Source organism: Triticum urartu, chromosome 7 (genome assembly GCF_003073215.2).
Source record: "Triticum urartu cultivar G1812 chromosome 7, Tu2.1, whole genome shotgun sequence".
Classification (NCBI taxonomy): domain Eukaryota; kingdom Viridiplantae; phylum Streptophyta; class Magnoliopsida; order Poales; family Poaceae; genus Triticum; species Triticum urartu.
This window is the reverse complement of record NC_053028.1, coordinates 22,822,255-22,840,948: the sequence shown is the minus strand read 5'-3', so window position 1 is coordinate 22,840,948 and position 18,694 is coordinate 22,822,255. Positions and strand designations below refer to the sequence as shown.

At 41.7% G+C, this 18,694-nt stretch overlaps 1 long non-coding RNA gene across 16 annotated transcripts; it reads right to left on the bottom strand.

The window, feature by feature from the left end:
• Positions 1–1,089: 1,089 nt before the first annotated feature.
• On the bottom strand, positions 1,090–17,221 carry LOC125523325. Of its 16 annotated transcripts, XR_007290184.1 has the most exons (13): positions 16,887–17,221; positions 16,281–16,415; positions 15,973–16,065; positions 15,679–15,838; positions 14,644–14,777; positions 11,902–12,018; positions 11,629–11,783; positions 10,400–10,533; positions 10,235–10,325; positions 7,533–7,631; positions 6,934–7,019; positions 6,133–6,204; positions 1,090–6,064 (listed from the first exon to the last, which is right to left on the bottom strand). It is a non-coding gene; the product is annotated as an uncharacterized LOC125523325 (long non-coding RNA). The 16 variants fall into 16 exon arrangements; XR_007290188.1 differs by having other exon boundaries at positions 1,090–1,468; positions 1,597–6,064; positions 6,934–10,325; XR_007290192.1 differs by having other exon boundaries at positions 1,090–1,596; positions 3,653–6,064; positions 6,934–10,325.
• Positions 17,222–18,694: the final 1,473 nt, after the last annotated feature.

Below are 18,694 nucleotides of genomic sequence, written 5' to 3'. Positions count from 1 at the left end.
GTCCGTTGCTGAGAAAAAAGGCAGAGTGACACAGAAACACAATAAAGGAAGTGGCTAGGTGTAAGTCGACTAAAACCTTAAACTAACCCAGTGGATTCTTTCCTAGCATCCAATACAAAATGAACAGCCGAATCATTTCTTCAACCTCCCGACGGCTTCTTCCCTGACCGCCCCCATGGACCGCCAGTTCCTAAGATAGACCCAGAGACTTCTTCGGCGAGCTCCTTACTTTCCTCCGGGGAGCTCCTTCCTTCTTTCCTTCTCTCCGGCTATTAATTCCTTCACTTGAAATTCGACTGGCCCATATTATAAATTCAGGCGACTTACGTCTACCTATTGTGCACAATAAAAGGGAAAGAAAGCATCATTGCAACAAAATGAATTTGCTGATTATGAGAACCACTAACTAAATTGTATTTTTAGGGAAACCGCCAACTAAATCCTTCTGTTTTTTTGCAGGTGAACCACCAACTAAATCTTAACAGGGCATATTCTTTAGTGGAGCTAGCCATCCAGAAACCGCTTCGTATGTGCATAAGTTTCAGACTGAAATGGTATGCAAAAGGTGGAGCGCCTGTTTACCCCTTTTTTTTTAAATGCAACTAAGTTCAGATAAGTATGATTTCCGTGGACGACAAAGGAGAAGTGGGTTGACACATTTTACTATACACTGCGCTAGCGGGGTTATTTCTGTCGATATTCAGCCACCTTGGGTAATGAATATATGTGATTTTTCTTTTTCTTTTTTGGCAAAGTTCTTTGCTTCTATCGAGGTTTTACGACGTGCACAAATGTACATGGCACATGGTAGACACATACGACGCGTGGCTTCGCAAAACCGAAAACAGCCGGACCGAAGCTGATTAGGAAAACGGAGGTTGGACGCTCAACCAAACAAAACATGTATTCGGTGAGAAAACATTGGAAACAAAACATGTATTCAGTGAGAAAACATTGGAAACCGGTGCTTCTCTTTACCAGAACGAATACGTTACCGGAGAGCGAACCAAACACACGTCGATAGTATTAATATGACAATGACATTGTACCTGTACATACATGTAACAAACGAAAGTGAAACGGCTGAAATGAACAAATAATAGGAAATATTAGTTCACCTGATGGTCATACATAGTCAACCAGTTCTTAGTACATGTGTAACCTACATGAGCACATTAATGTTATTACAAATCAAATGACAGCTGGCAGGCTGCTGCACAGACAACTGAATGCATGGACTGACGTTATGGTTCTTTCAGGCAATTGCCCTGCTGTGGAAGACACAAAACTGTCTTGAGAGCTTGGTCCTCATTTTCTTCAGTCAAAGAGATGTAGCTCCGTCATATTCATCAGGAAACTATATGAGTGCAGACAATGACACATCCAAACTTTGTTCTCATTTAGTGTATCCAAGACTGTAAGTAAATATACTAACTATAGAGAGTGCGTAGTCTGCCACTGTATGATCCTACAAATATGCTTACATATTAGAAATAATTGCATGTACAAACAGAATATGGCCGTCAAACTAAATGTTTCAGAGCAAGGAGCATTATGTGAGTATGCACCCTGTATAAACAAAAGCCAAAACAATACCTAGCAGCAGCAGAGGAAAATCAAACATGAAAAGGCAGAGGTCATAGTCCAGGCACCATCATTGGAGGGGACGAAAAAAGGGACAGAGACAAAGGAAAACCAAGGTTAGTAACAGATTGTTAAAGGTAAATTTGATACAAAATATTGCACCTATAAGCAAATACAACAGTCAATTCCTCAAAAAACAACACTTAATTCATCAAGCAATAAAACCTAGTGGACACTTTCAGAAGCATAAATCACATACTCCCTCCGTTCTTTTTTATAAGACGTTTCAGAGCTGGCATTGGACTGTTTTGGGTGCTGTCCAAACTGTCTAAAACGTCTTATAAAAGTGAAGAGAGGGAGTATTAAAGAAGATAGAATCACCAGTGCAGCAGTGCCAGTGTACTATCTAAAAGTGTGTTGATGCTCAGAATGTAGAAGAATTCCGGCACATAAAAAGGAAAGGACAACACTTACACTAGATAAATAGATGACTTTTTAAGTTCTAGGGACACTATTTGATTACATCGAATTTGTCAACTCAAGCACTAGAAATGCCAAATGGTGTCAGTCAACTTGACCGCATATCACCAGTTCATGCAATAATAGATTCATAGACCCATGAGAAAATTCAGAACTGCATCTTCTAGAAAAACAATATGCCATGCACACAACTAGAACTAAAACAACATATGCATTAGCATAAATAAGCATCGATTTGCTCGAGGAAATAACTAAATAGCACTCCCTCTGTCCCAAAATATAGTACATATTAGATTTTTTTTAAGTCAAACCTTGTAAACTTTGACCAAATATACAGAAACAAATTATCAACATCCAAAATACGAAATCAAAAGCAATTGATTCATCATGAAATATATTTTCATGTGTATATATTTGATATATATTTTCATGAAACATATTAGATTTTTCTCAATAATTTGGTCAATGTTTTTGAAGCTTGACTTTCAGGAAAACCAATGTGCACTACATTATGGGACCGAGGGAGTAAGAAAGAAGAAAGGGAAAAGTTGTTGGCAGCATATCAAACAAGTACACTGAAATGGCCAGCATACACAGAAAACAAAGTGGTTTCTGGTGGTCAATAGGCATGTTACAGCAGAGTTGGCATTAGCTAAGGGCTTATGGCCAGTAACTAGAAGGAAAAAAGACAGAGCAGTCTTCAAAAAACATACTCCCTCCGTCCGGAACTAATTGTCACTCAAGCGGATGTATCTAGCACAGAGCAGTCCGGGTATTATTCATAGAAGAATGTGAAATCAGTTACATGCCACTACTTCAATCTACCAAGGCACACAACCATGGCTGTCAATATAAGCTACAAGTTAAAAACAAATGCTCGAAGAACTTCTGAAATAAATACACAGGAGAAAGTAAGGAACACGTCCTTTGCCATACAGAAAACTTTCATAGCATGTCAAAGCATTAACAACAAAATTAGCACATCTTTAACTGATATACCACTGCAGACCACACACATGAATACCCCCTCCTTGATGTGTAACGCGCAGTCAAACATTTCTAGTTTAGACCATCGATGTATAAAATAGTCATGACTGCCCACATTAATTTATCATTTCATATAATAGCAATTAGTGGTTGTGAGGCTATCAAAATAATACCACGGAGACCATGGCAGTGTAGAAAACAAAAGGTTCAGTATTTAAATATTTAGGGAATAGCTGAGATTTGAGTTTCAAGCTTAAAATATAACAAATAAAAACATGTCATGTGTCAAAATTTCAGTTGTTAAAGCATATTTACATGGTTCAAACCTACTCTTACAAAAAGTAAACTAAGCCTGACATTAGAAAAAGTTGTCTTATCAAATCAACCTAAAAGCTATTTAACCATGCATTACAGAAAACGCTCTATCAGGCCACCGTCTACAATGTTGACTAATTGTACAGAATTAACTCACGAAAAGCAAGATGGCAGCAATGGAAGTAAATTGCATTGCTTCACATACACCAAGTGAAACTGAAATGAGTAAGGGAACCAAATTCAGTAGTCTGAACAGATGTAACAGGGATGGAGCCTACTTTTGTACCTCACCTACTTCTGGCCAACCCTCCTCCCGTGAAGAAAATTAAGTGGCATGCACCTTAAACTTCGAGCAAGCAAAAGTAAGGAGTCAGCCTGAAACGTCTATACCAAACCTGTTGTGACACATAATGGAGTACTGAGTTGCATTTTCTATCCGATAACAAACAATTCAAGGCAGTCCAAACCAATAGAACATAGCCTACACACTACACAACAGGCACAAACTGATCAGAAACCAAAGAAGAGCACCAAGCAAGAAACATCTTTAAAAATATACTTGAGTTATTAATTGCTAATGCAAAAAAATCCCTCAACACAACTCTAAAGTATATAGCCACTCCGCCAAGACAAAGCCCAACCATGCCCCAACCCACAATGCTGACATCCTTGCTCGTAAACACCAGAAAACACAATTTCTACGACATTTTGACCTGAGTAGAATTATGAGAAAAGTGTGACCAATGATTTACACGGAAAAATAATTTTAGTGATATGGCAGCGAGAGTGTGCAGAACCATTCATATGGTATAAAGACTTAACTTGAGCAAAATATGCATCAAGAACAATCCTAGAAGATACATAGTACTCCCTCTGTAAACTAATATAAGAGTGTTTAGATTACTACTTTAGTATTCTAAACGCTCTTATATTAGTTTACGGAGGTAGTACAATTTTCTGGTCAGTAAAAAACTAATAATGGTACCAGCCTCTTCATATTTTCACTACACAATGCCACGATTCAGAGTTTTTTGCATCACGAGAAAGTTTCTAGCATCGCACTTCATTTTGCCACAATCTCCTTGAATGATGATATAGCCTACATGCATCGGAGGAGCAACCATTATTGGTGATAGAAAACAAAAATTATATCAAATAACTATTGTTCAGAAATCATTTGATAGTTCGCTGCTATTAAGTTAGCTGAATGCAAGCAAACTATACGGAATCAAGGTTCTGCTTTGGTCCATCTCAAGAAATGCATGTGTCAATCAGGAAAAGATAAGCACTGCCAAGTTACAGTGCTCTGTAGAATGCATTTTCCATTGGGATACAGAGGTACATAGAAAATATATGGTGTGAGCTTGTGTTAACATAAATCTGCAAAACACCACATATTTGCAGGACATAAAAAAGGTAATTATGTGTTCAGTCAACCAATATGGATCACGCAATTGGAAGTCCAATATCCAGTGTACACTTCAATCGCTTACTGGAGAGTTCTTCACAGCAAATGATCTAGCGGCGGAGGGTCGAAATTTAGATGCCATACAGTTCATTTCATTGGAAGGGTGAGATACACAAATCCTATCAAGCATAGGCGTGTTCCAAAATCCAAATTTTCACACTGAATTGTCTATTTCTGTTCAGTAAATAAAGATGTTCAAGGCATGTTAACCTTTTCTGCATTCATGTTCATTAAATCCCAGTGCAAAATTAGGAGTACGAAACGACTAAATCTTAAGAATAGCAACCTTAGATATTGATTTCACGGATATTAACATTACAGCTAAGACCTCATTATCAATTCAGTAAGAGTAAACAATACATAGTATTTCTTTCTGTATATCAAGATACAGAATAGAAGGATGCATGCCCCTAACCGATGGATAACACTGAGCAAACCTGTGTGTGTTCATCCTGAAGTGATATGCTGGATAATATAACTGTGTGTGTTCTGAGAGGGGAACTTAGACGCTGAGTTTTATGACGTAGCAATCATTTATGATGTACTAATATTGTTGTGGTAACTATGTACTTGTGTGCCAAATTCTTTTGGCATTTGTACTGCTATTGTTATGCTCATGTAAGGTCGCCTTTTACTCTTTGTGAACCTCGACAATGTCTTGCTATCCTAAGCTCGGAGAACTCTGCAAGTTCAGAGATAGAAACTTCTAGATCTTCCATTGTTATTAGTCTTATACTAATTAAGCCTTGATATTTACTGCACAGCAACGCACTAAATCAAGCAGCAATGACCATTCAGCATAGAAAAGAGAAGATTGATGTTTATTGTCATATGATTGAAGAGCAATATCTACAGGCATTTTTTCCTTCTGAAAATTTCACACGACAACAGTCTCGCAAAGCCAGCACTGATTAAACCAGTTGATCAACAAACAACACTTCAGAATGTGTTGTTGAGTTTCTTAAATTTGCACGGTGAGAAGAGGTAATTGAATTGTAGCAAAGAAATTTGGAAATGTGAGGATTTCTTACTGCTTTTTGTCAACCAAGGCCGAAGGAAGAGGCCACAGGGGAACTGGATCTCGCCGTCGTGGGACGAACGACGCTAGATCGGGTGCTGGCAGGGAAGAGGTCGTGGTTGCACTCTACAACTCCGAACAGGCGAACTCCCGCAGCGTTTCCCGAGCATCGGACGACGTCCTCGCACTCGCTGCTAATCTTTGCCGCAGTTCTGCAAAATGAACATTAAACTAGACCAATGGATGTGTTATATTAATTCTCAAGATCTGATTAACTCACAGTAATGATGTGACAATTTTCTGTATGTCGATAATCCCTAATGCGTGTTCTGCGAAATCTTCACTGCAGAGACTGGTAAAGGAAACACATGAATTAATCTAAGCTAAATCTAGTGCATCTTTGTCACCAATTTAAGTTTTCAGAATAGCTAGATCACATTTTTAAGATTTCAGAATAGGTCTATCGCACGTTTATAGCATACAAGGCACTGAAGACTGCGCTTTTTTTAATTCTGCAGTACAGAGCAGAGTAAACTAAACAGGGGAATGGTCTAAAATGGAAGATAAATTCCCAGCATTTTGGTATTTCAGAATAGTTGTATGATAATTCCTTATACGTATAAATCACCAGTTCTTGTTCGGCAAATCTTCATTAGAGAACAGCTAAAGTGAACACATGAATCAATCCAAGGGTAAACTTGCCATATATTCGCTACCAATTTCTGTTTTAAGGACAGTTGTATCACATTTTGCACACGCGAAAAGGTAGTAATGGCTATGTCATATGAGTTCTCACTGCTTGACTACTTCACAGTAATTATGTTAACATTATTTTGGTGAAATTTTGACTATAAAACAGGGTAAAGGAAACACATGGATCAATCTAAGTTAAATCGATTGCATCTTTGCAACCAATTTAAGTTTGTAGAATATAGTTTAATTGCAAATTATAGTACTAAAAGTCTAGAAGCTCAAGCCATTTGTTTCAGGCTTTCAACCTCCAACATTACCGTTGAAGATACATAGTGATTTGTGTCTATATTAGAAAGAAAGTAACCACAAATATCGAAGTGAATATTACCTCAAAAGTTGCATATCTAAGCACCGAAGGATGTGCCTTCCACATTGTCACTGGTTCGAGAATCCTAAGATATATATGCACATTGTCTGAAATCAAAGGCAGGAAGAAAATGCAGTTAAGAACATTTTTTTTTCATTCTTGCTGGACACAACAAAATTTGAGAGAGTATCTCCATAAAATTTGAAGAGCTCAAAGTAGAAACTATTTAAATAATGCATGATTTAACTTGAAATTTTAGTTCATTTATTTGAACTAAGGAGGGCCAGATGATGGCTTTAAATTTGCACCCCTACTTACTTGAATCACAACAATAAATATCTTGTCAAGATTTGACATGAATATCGATAGGAACCAATAGCTAGATGATAATAAGAACTTGGCATACATCTTTGCGTGATCTCCTATTCTAATGGTAATCAAAAAGTATTTCCACTATGCAAAGAGAGAAGAGCATGCCACAAATGACCCAGCATAATCGCCTAATATTAGAAAAGATGAAAGATGCAGTAATCAAACAGAAAATTGAACAGAAAGGCACTGGAGTATAGTGTAGCAACCTGATTCTTATACAACCCAATTGTGTAGGTTATATCAATTACCTGTACAAAGCCAATTGTTTGTAGAAAAATCAAAACAGTACTGAGAACAAATGAGCATGCCTTTCCTGTAATCAACATAGATTTCTTGTGTGATCGTGCCTAAAGTAAACCCAATTAATTAGTGTGATTCTTAATGATAAACTTCTCCTATAATTACTGATGTAAAATGGGGTAAGATATAAAAAGACAAACGATAGTAGAGAAAGCCAAATGCTAACTATCTGCACCTTGGAACTACATACATGTACAAAAATTGCTACAGGAAAATAGAAGTAAAGAATGATTCAGGGCGAGAGCTTCGTTTTGCATAGAAACCACCAGCCTCGGTTTGCTCAACATTTTAGTATGTCATTCTCGTGCAACATGTACACTCGACTGAAATCACGATCAATTTGTCTTTTAATATGAAACATTAGTTTGAGAATGTTTACGGGTCTCGTTGGCTCTATAGATTAGAATTAGGCATTTGTACTCCCAAATCTCCCAAAAACTGCTTTATGCAAAAGGAACTTTTTGATAAGTATTCATTTCCCCCCTCTGTTATAAATATATGACATCAGTGATTGATCACTACACCAAATTGAAACCCATCGTAAACTCGCCACAACAGAAGTTTGTCAAATATATCAGGAAATGCAAGAACACCAAGTAGGTTTCTCAAACTGAAATTGCTCAACCTTAAGACATGATTTTTAAAGACCAGGTGTGGCACGCAGCCAAGAATTTCAAGATTTGAGCCATGTACAGTATGGTGGCATTGCTGTAGCTTCCGCCACATGCAACAGTTCTTTATCAAGCAATAACGCTTAGTGTACCAATATTACTCCATATAAAAATCTAATTTAATTTATTAGATGACATCCATATTCTCATGTACATATTTCATAAAGGCATGATGCAGGTCAAACCATCATAATACGAAACCAGAAACTGAACTAAAATCAAGAATGAACTATGATGTATAGGTTACATGATGTAACTAATACAAGGAGCAATTCGCCCAGGAAAGCAGCTAACAGGATGAAGCCATATCTATTTACACGGAGGTAACTGAGCACCAAAGAGTTAGTTAATTAGTGCTAAACTAAAAGTGGACTCAACAAAGTAAAGCACTACACATGATGAATTCTCAAGGTATCTTCCAGCGAGTGTATATTCACAATTACCAATCTGTTGCAGAGCATTTCTTTATCCTAATGCTGGAACCAGCCTTAGATTGAAGTTAATATACTTCAGAATTATCAGCATTCACTTCATTGTTGGGAAAGTATGACTAAAACATACATAAAGGCTACAATACTGAGCAGTAATCTTCCCACTTGTGCACTTAGTTTCCTACTGTCCCATGGTATAGAAATAATGTGAAACGTTCAATGGCACAATATACAGATTTAGGCATGACCGCATGAATATACAGAGATCATAAAATTATGAATCGGAAACTGCACTGGACATCATCGCGGTTCCTAATCCAACTGGATGATGACGATAAGCATCGACAATATCAAATTCGGAAAATAAATCATAAATTTCGGAATCCACAATTTTGAAGGAAGCAGGACACATATATGATACAAAATCATAATTTGAGGACAGACAAAATAAAGCACAGGGTCATGAGCTAAACGATCGACCAAAGCAGAGGCTGGACCATTGGAGCGACCAAATCGGAGAAGATTAAAGGCTTCTGACCCAAATCACGCAAAAGAGGAGAAGGGGAGACGGCCTCGTCCCATAGCTCCTCGTCCATAGCATGGACCATGGCGCCATCTTGACCAGACCACGGCCACAACTGCTGCGCCTGGGCCTCCTTTTGCCCAGGATGGTGAAAGAGGAGGGGGGGAGCAGCTGGGCACCACCGGGAAGGTATAGGGAGGGCATTAAACGGCGGCTGTAGAGCGGCGAGGGATGGATCTGTGTTGGCCGGGGAACGGCCTTCCGCCCTTTCTCTCGGACATCGAACGGCCTTCCGACCAGTGGAGGCGTCTCTCTCCCTCTCTCTCTCTCTCTCTGAGAAAAGGTGAGATGAGAGATTAGCGGTGGATACTGGGGCCATCTAGAAGGAGAGGTTGGCTTCGGGTCGGATATTTCGGTGACACTGTACCAGATAAGCAAACAGAGACCGGCAAACCAGGGTAAGGCAAAAATCAACAGTGTCTAGCCCCAGTGTACTTCACGTAACACTCGGAATTTACCCAAGCAGCAGGGCTAGCTTTGATAAATGCCTATAAGATAAAACATCACACTCTAAAGGTCTGCTTATGGGCTAAATGCGAGTTGCACCATCATATACTTCCATCGATGTACAATTCCTACATACAGCACCTAATACTGAGGGTCTGCACCTAGAAGCCATTGACATATGAGATATGACACTATTTGAACACCTACTAGAATCAAAGGGTCAGCCTGCACGAGCTAGTCCTAGCTGCAGAACATTGCGAACAATCCAATTTGAGGAAGAATGACCAGACTTCACAAAGGAAAGATGAGATTCGCAGCAACACGATTTGTGGCCAAATTCTTGTTTCAGACGACACAACTGTCCAGATTTACACCATCAACACTCCATGGTATGTCTCTCAATGATTATCCTGGTTTTATGCTCGAGACAACTCTCTACCAATCGAAATAGTAGACAAGGGAAGAACAATAGGAGCCAGGTAGAACCAGGCCATGAACAAACCAACAAATCAACTCACCTTGCAGCCGCCGGCCACGAGCAGGGGTAGCAACCAGCCTCGGCACAGAGGAGGTACGGGAACCCGTTCCACAGGGCAACGCAATCCCCACCTGCGCACGAAATCAATAACTCGTAAGCTCAGAAATCGCCTAAGCATGCAAGCGTGAACTGAGGCAATCCCCACCTGTGCACGAAATCAAGAACCCGATAGCTCAGAAATCGCCTCAGGATGCAAACGTGAACTGAGGCAGGGCACGGCAGGAAGAGCGACCTGGAATATGGACAGAGTCATCCTTGTTGTCTTCTCCCAGCGACTCTCTGAGGCTCATCAAACAGAGGAGCAATCATGTGATATAGGTACAATCAAGGTAGCAGGTTCAAGTTCACTATATAATAGCAAAATCCACATATTGCTAGAGGGTTCAAGACATGACATACTTGCATATTGACATGTAATTGCATTAGCTTAATACTTGTGCGCTTGGTTGGCTAGTAAACAATGCAAAAGGATATGTAAATGCTACAGCGTTTGTGATCTCTAATTTACAACTCGGCGTGCAGCTTGGCTTAGTTAACGTGGCACTAACAGGAGAACTTCGCTTTCATGTTCCTACTTCTTGATGAGCCTCGGAGTCTTGCCTCCAAGGAAAGCTTAATTAAAAAGGCAATTTTGTCAGTTAAGTAAAATATCTGGACTGAAGAGAGTAGAGTTACCAGAAAACAAATTCTCAAGCAGAGCACTTTCAGAGGCAGTTGGATAGCATGCAGATCTTTCTGTTACTAGAGGAAAGTTCTGTAGGTGCAACACACAGGAGAAATTGGTGAGCATCTGAAAGCAGACCATGGTTGGCCTCTCATCATTCAATCAGTGCCCACAGCTAAAATATACCAGCGAACTACATCACAGATGATTGTAGAAAATCCTGTGATTTATGAAGTTCAACAATGGGATTACACATGGTTCTTTGAATCTAGGAGATGCTTTATTTTGCTATGGTGATGATTGTTGGAATATATTCAATTTTCTGTCTTATATAATTATGGCTCACACTGTCAGAATTGCTTTATGTATTCTGTCCTCGCATATTATTTTCCCATGGCAACAGAAAAAGGAAAAAAATATGACTACATTGTCTGCACCTTTAAGAAAGTATAAATTAACGGACCATCTGAACATAAAGGACGACCAGAACATCTGAGCGCCTTTGTAACCGACAAAACAATAAAAAGGAAAATTAGAAGCATCTTTTGTTTCTAATTAATACAAAAATGGAGTTTGCTCTGCAATCTCATGTACCAGAGCTGTTCAATCAATTGATAGGAAGGAATGATAAATGCACTAACCACGACAAGTCTAACAAAAAACAGAGAGGAAAGGTGAAGAAGGAAGAGGCAAAGATGGCCTTTGGTTACCTTCACACAAGAGGCAGATGTGCCTTGCCGTGCCAGGACGGGAGGGGAGCATCCAGCAGCGGGGGGTTCCGGCAAGAAAAGACATGGCAGCAGGCTGCTGATTTGCACACCCACCTAGAATGAACTCCATTCAAATCCTTTAAAGCATCCAGTTACTACAACATACCAAGAGGAAAATAGCCAAATTAGCTCACCCGCTCACCGAAAGGAAGAAATAAAAATCCAGAAACATGAACCTACACTGCAATGGGAGAGTGGATAAGAAACAGAAACCTGTAGCAGCACAAGAAGCCTCTGAAGCAAAAAAAAAAAAAAGGCGGCTGAATGGTGCCCTTGACGGCAAGAGAGGTGGTCTGCCGGCCAGCATCCTCTTCTAGCTCTGCGTGGTGCCTACAAAGCAATTTAACCCCTTCTATAAATAATGAACCATTACAAATGCACCCCCACCCCCACACTAACAACAATTAGAACCCTCTTCTGATAATTAAAAGAACCTATGCTGGCAAATAATATTTCATTATCAAGAGCATGGGCAACCTCTTGTCAGTTGATAGCTTGGCAGGCGCCAAAGATACCTTTCTAGGTTTCCACACAAAACTAAAGTTCCCCGAGATTGATTTCAAACATTTATACAAATATAAATGTGCAGCTTGGTTTGGCCTGTTCCCTTTGAAATAAAAATGCAATACACATCTTAGCATGTATATAGCTGCAAACAGGCAAATTTCATGATCTCGCCCCAAAAGTAACAAAATGCATCGGTCGGATTCATTGCATATAAAGGATATAATTTCACACTTAATAGAACACAGCTGGGATAGTCAATGATCAGAGAGGATGGAATGCTTTGACCAAGGTTGACCGAAATCTTGGGACGGACACGAGGACGATCTAGAGCTTTCCACCAAATCCACCTATTCCTGAGCACCTCACCACCGGCGTCCACCTCACTTCCACCTGGGGGCAACCTACCAATCCTCTAGGGGCAGATCCCGTTTGCGCTTGGATCAACTGGAATCCAAATCACAGATAGCTTCCTACTCTGCTTAATTCGGGGGTGAGGACTAAGGATTTGTCTTCCGGTTGGCATTCACTGGCAAGAGCGAACAATTCGGGGCGGTTCAGGGTAGCCCATTAGTGAACCTGCCCACCTCTGGTTGTATTCCCAGTCAGAGTCTGGCAGCAGGACCAGCATTTGACTGTACACCACAGTTGAGGGAGATGGCTGGCGGAGGGAAAATGTGTGGACATCGGAGGCAGTATGGAAGGGTCAAGGAGTTGCAGGAAAAGGGAAGGTTGCCGATGAAGAAGTTAGAACGAAATTCAGGAAGCTTAACTAGGCAGCAGGAGAGGATGAGAAACATGGTGTGCCAGATGACGAGGATGATAAAGATGAGCAAAAAACCTTCTCCTCATTGGTAAGGTCCTGTCTCCTAATCATCTCCAATTACAGACAATTAAAAGCACTGAAAAAGCAGGGCACACGCCACGCCCGTGACAAATCTCGTCCAAATTTTGCGCGAGCCAACCAATTCGATGTTTTGAATGGCTAAAGAAGAGGTGTTTACTCCTCTTACCAATTGAGGTTTCGCTTAACTTTTTGACTAGGGCTTCAGAAAAGTCCTTATGTTGCCTTCTTGTAGAAACCATTGTGTCTCGATTTTGCTAAATCTTGCAATAACTCATTCTCCTATAACACATACATTAGAGCATAACATGCCAAGGGGAGGCAATAGGACGCATGTAGTTTTAGTACAGTAAATGGTCTCGTACATATACCCAGCAATCTCATGCTGACGTTTAAACTCAAATTCAGACAATTTATGCAACATGATAACTGCAGATTATATTTGAAAAAAATTGTGTCAAATCCTTCATCAAAGCATATACGGGCTGCAGTTTGAAATTCTTTTCAGAACGAAACACTGTGTGATTGAAACATACTCTAGGCTTCTGTGCTTCAAGGACTATTTATCAATTCAAATAAACAAAAGAACTATGGTTATAATTTTAGTAGGGAAATTCTGTCTTGGAAATAGAATCGTCGACACCTCTGATCTCCTGTAGATACTATGCACTTCCTGTAAAAGCTTCATTTGCACTGGACAAAGGGAGAACAATCCATTTCCATCGCCGGCCAGCTATCAAGGTATTCTATTTGTATCATAAAAAATGCAGTAGGAACTTCAGTTTTAAAAGACAACATAATCTTTTAAAAAAAGTTGTCCTCGGTTACCCTAAACTGGGCCCGCAAGTTTGTAAATGCAATGTAAATTACTGCTTTTAGAAGAAAAACAGGTTGAACAATGTAGGCTGCATTGAAATCCTAATTTTCCTCTTTCCGCCAAAAAAGTACTTTGTTGTTGGAAACAACATGGAAGAGTAACAGTTATAAGAAAAAGGGACCCTGGAATCAATAATTAGCTAGAAGGTTCCATGATTTTTATTGAGAATTGGTATACTCGACTGTATGAAATACATAGAACTATTAGGGAAATGTAGATCTGAGAGAAAAACCCTTGAGAGTCTTGTTTACTCAAGTGAAGCAACCAATAGATTATATGCAAAATGAATGGCTAGTCAGCAAGTGAATGGTATAATGCACAACGAATGGACAAACAATACCTATGCATTTTTTGAAACGTTGTGATTCCAAAGAATCAGGCTCTTAAGGATGCTTATAGTATGTCAATTTTGGTACTCAACTTAGATGAATAATCATACTGCCATAAAAATAATGATACCATGTCAAATCAGATCATCTTTCATCTATCTATGATAAAGTTTAATTTGAACAGAGAATTTAGTAGTATCATAACTATTTCTAAGTTATTAATGCTCATGGATAAGTGTAAGCATACAGAATAACAATACTTATTCAATTGTGAAAGCTACCAACAAAAATCTACCAGCCACTGATACTCAAAAACTGATCGTGGTTAACAATCACTGAAGGTTCCAGAAAGAAACAATCAAATCCATCAATGAATACTCAATCAATCATGCAATGCTCACCTTCTATTGTGCTTATGGCCACCTGTCACCCACAATTGGCCACCTCTGAGGGCCCATCAACATGGAGCAATGAAAGGACAATGGCGCATAGCTGCATCGGCAACAACTGCCACCAGGCATCTCCTTGAATGCCGCTGAGGAAACTTAGCAGAGCAATTAAACGGCTGATGGTGAAAGTCATCACTAAAACCAGATTCAAAAAAAATCACAAGTCCAGATGCCTATTCTGGAACATACATGATGCAAAAGATTCCCATGGGATAAACAGAAGATTTTAGGGACATGATGTAAAGTTGTCAGTAATATGAGCTTGACTAAAGAGTTATTGTACAAACATGACTATGAAGCAGGAGCATCATTTGTAAGAATGACATGAAGGCAATTCAAACGCCAGCCACGGGTGTATTTTTTATCTTCTGAAGGTATGCACAAGGAAGAGAAAAAACAAAAAGGACATTCTGTTGTCATCAATTTAAATCAATCTAAAAGGAAGACATGTAAATCCCTGGATAAACTTACTGATTAGTTTAGGAACCAGTTGAACTAAGCAGTGTTCATAACTTTATATGTTCTCTGTGCTATATACACATAAGTTCAGAACTCTATTTTAACGCACGGCTTATGACATTAGCTAGTTCACACTGTAACATCGGGTGTTCATTTAATTCACAAACTGTACTATCTAATGAAAGATTTTTCATATCTAACATTTTATTATTGAACACCGCATTCAGACTGACAAATGAATTACCATAAAATCTCATTTTTCACATACAGAATCCTGAAACAGCAGACTCTTATCCATCCCAATCCTTGAATCTTGACCCAAAACTATTGAACAAAATAAAGGAAAACAAATCTGCAACCAAATCCTATTGTTTGCTCATGAACAAACAAAACAGTATTAATTTCATGTGTTGTAAGTTCAAATCTAAACAGGAAGGCAGGCAGAGCCACAAAACAACATCACAATCATTGCTGCTTGTGAGGACATACTGAACTGAGCAAGAACATCTGGGAATGAAGTGGAGTTACCATGCGATCAATCGACAGCAAAGAGCCGCCGCTGCTGGCAAAAACAACGATGCGGCAGAGAAGCCAGATGGCAGCCATAATAGCGAGAGCAAGGCCAAGACCGCCACCATTGCGCTCCATCTTCACCTCCTCCTCTTGAGGGCTTGTAGTAGCAGTTCATCTATACCGTGAAAGCACACAATTCTTGAGTCCATCTGAATCAAGTCAACTAACCAAAAAAGGAGAGAAAAAATCCCTATTCATCATTAATAGCTAATGTTTGAGCAACTTATAGTGGATGCAAGAAATACTTACGACATAGGTGATGATGGCCCTGCCAGCAATTCTGCATTGGAAGCGTGTGTGAGGAACGTCGCTGCCATTTAATAGCTTGACTAATTCATCACCCTGAAAAGACACACAGGCAAAATGATGGTAACAAATGCGAGGCATATATCTCTGTGGTGAAGTCGAACTGAAGAATCAAGCATTCAGATTAAATAGTATAAGAAGACTCCAATCGGTAAGTTAAAATTTTAAGAATATAATCATCTACTTGACACAATGTCAGAGCAGAGCAAGTGCAAAGTAAGGTAGAGAAAAAAGAAGAACAGAGAGGCTACCTGAAGCCTGAGGCAGCTGGAGCATGGTGGCGGCTGTCGGCATGCATGAGTTAACATTTCACAACATCAGAGAAGGGCACACAAGGTCCTGGCTGAGGCGGAAGGAATCCGGCGGCAAATGACGGATACACCTGTCTGGGTAATCATAGTTGTTCATAAAGGTCAACGTTAACTACTTATCTTTTTAGGGGTTAATTTTTTTCTACTAATCATGCTGTACTGACCAGTAAAATATATGCTAATGGTCTTCCTGGTTAAGACCTAATCAAGTGATAATTTTGTGCTCCATTTATTGGTTCTGCCCGGTTAATACTAATGATTATGTTAGTTAAAGTTAATGCTCAAGTTAAACTCTAATAGTCTCTGTTAGAGCTAATTAATCATGTTTAGGAATAAATTGTTTCCGCTTGAATGTTCTTAATCCGAATTAAGTTCATGATAAATTGGCACCGTTGGGCTCCAACAGAATGTAGAAGGACGGGAATTGCACGACATTTGACGAAACCCTAAAAGTTTTCCCCAATTTCTAAACCCTAACCTTAGTTTTCCCCCAAAATCCCGAACCCGAATGAAAATTCACCAGAGCAGAGGGCTCGGGATGCTCACCTACGCTCGTCGCGTCGATGGTTTCCGCACAACCCGCAACCTTTACAGACAGAGACGCGAAGGGCGGCCTTGCCATTCACGTCGTCGTCAGCTTCCTCAAGTACGGCGCCGCGCCACCGCCATCTCCCGACCGCTCCGCACCTCAAGCCCATGCGCGTGCAACGTGGTCGGCGCCGTTCGACGGAGCAGCGCACGGTGCGAGTCCGCTGCACGCTCCTCCGGCCAACGGAGCCGCGCCGCCGCCATGGGGTCCCGTGCGCCGCGCCGCGCCGCCACGCTGTCGCGTCACGGACGGAAAAATCGGGACGTAAAGAAAATGGCCTTGGGCTCACTTGTGTTCCGCGTTGGGGCGACCACGGCCGTTGGATTTGATCAAACGGCTGGGATGAGCTCGGGGAGAGGCTATAGTGCTATACGTCCTCTGTGCGAGTAAGAGCATCCTAGCGGACCCCGCAAAATCCCCACCCGCATAAGCCGTTTACATTTCAACGAAGATCTCGTTTATGGATCAAAAACGTGCGTGGCAGAACAGAAACCGTATATGAAACTGCATAATTTGAAGAAAAAAAGTTTCGCCGGAGAAATTGCAACCATAGTAGTTCATCACATATTGCATATACTACATGATCAAAGATTAATTCATTACAAACACTAGTTCTTACTACATACTACATTCACTACTAGTACTAAGGGCATCTCCAGCCGCGCCCCCAGGAAGGCCTCCGCAGGCGATTTTTTCGCGCCGCCGCCGAAAAAACGGCCCAGTCGCGCCCCCAGGAGCCCGATTTTCGCCGGCTTGGGCCGAAAACAGTGCCGGCGGACCCAGGCCGAACCCGGCGCGCTGGGGGCGCCCGGGGGCGCCGGGGCGAACTGTTTTGGCGCGAAACAGCCGCGGGCCCGCCGCGTCAGCGACTCTACCCTCTTCTCGCCCCTTCGTCGTCCTCATCGCCTCGTTTCCCGCGGCGAATCAATGCCAAAGCTGCCGCGCTGCCGCACCGGTCAGCCTGCGCCATTGATGCTCACGGGCGGCGCAGTGAAGGCCGGATGACGTGCGTCCCTCGCCCTCCCTCGCCCGCCACGCATGCTCACGGCGGCTCGCACACGGGGCGGCGCCTCGGGCTATATAAGACGCGCCCCAGCGCACTCGGCGACTCGTGCTCTCTCGCCGTCGCCGTTCCTCCCTCTCCTCTCTCGCCGTCGTCGTTCCTCCCTCTCCTCTCTCTCGCCGTCTCCAGAACCCATGGCCGAGCGCTTCCCAGGCGACGGCGCGGCGGCGAACGGCTTCGGCCGCCGCCATCTCCACGAGCACGAGGCTCGCCTCCTTTTCGAGGCCGAGTACCCAGTCCCGCCGGACATGCGGGTGCCCGGGGCTTGGAGGATCAGCGCCGGCGGCGTGCCGGTGCCACCACCACCCACCGGGGCGGCGCGGCGTGCGGAGATCGGCATGTAAACCGCGTGGGCGGGCGGCGAGGGAGACGGCGGGGGTAGCCCGCGCAAGTTTTTTTCTTTTTTTGTAAAATATGTTTAAGTTTGAACGAACTCACCGATGTTTGCGTTAAATTTCAGTCCTGTTTGCGCCGTATTTGAATTTTTTTAAAAACACGTGGGCGCCGCGACTGGGGGGCATCACGCCCCCAGTGCGCGGTTTTGCGCCGGCGCGCCCCCAGGGGGCGATTTTTTGCCCCTCCTGGGGGGCCAACGGCTGGAGATGCCCTAAGGGGGGTGGGGATCTCACGGCGGCGAGCTCGCGGCCATGGACGACGTGGTGGAGGAGCTCAATCCTCCTCGTCGGAGCTGCTGAGGTCGAT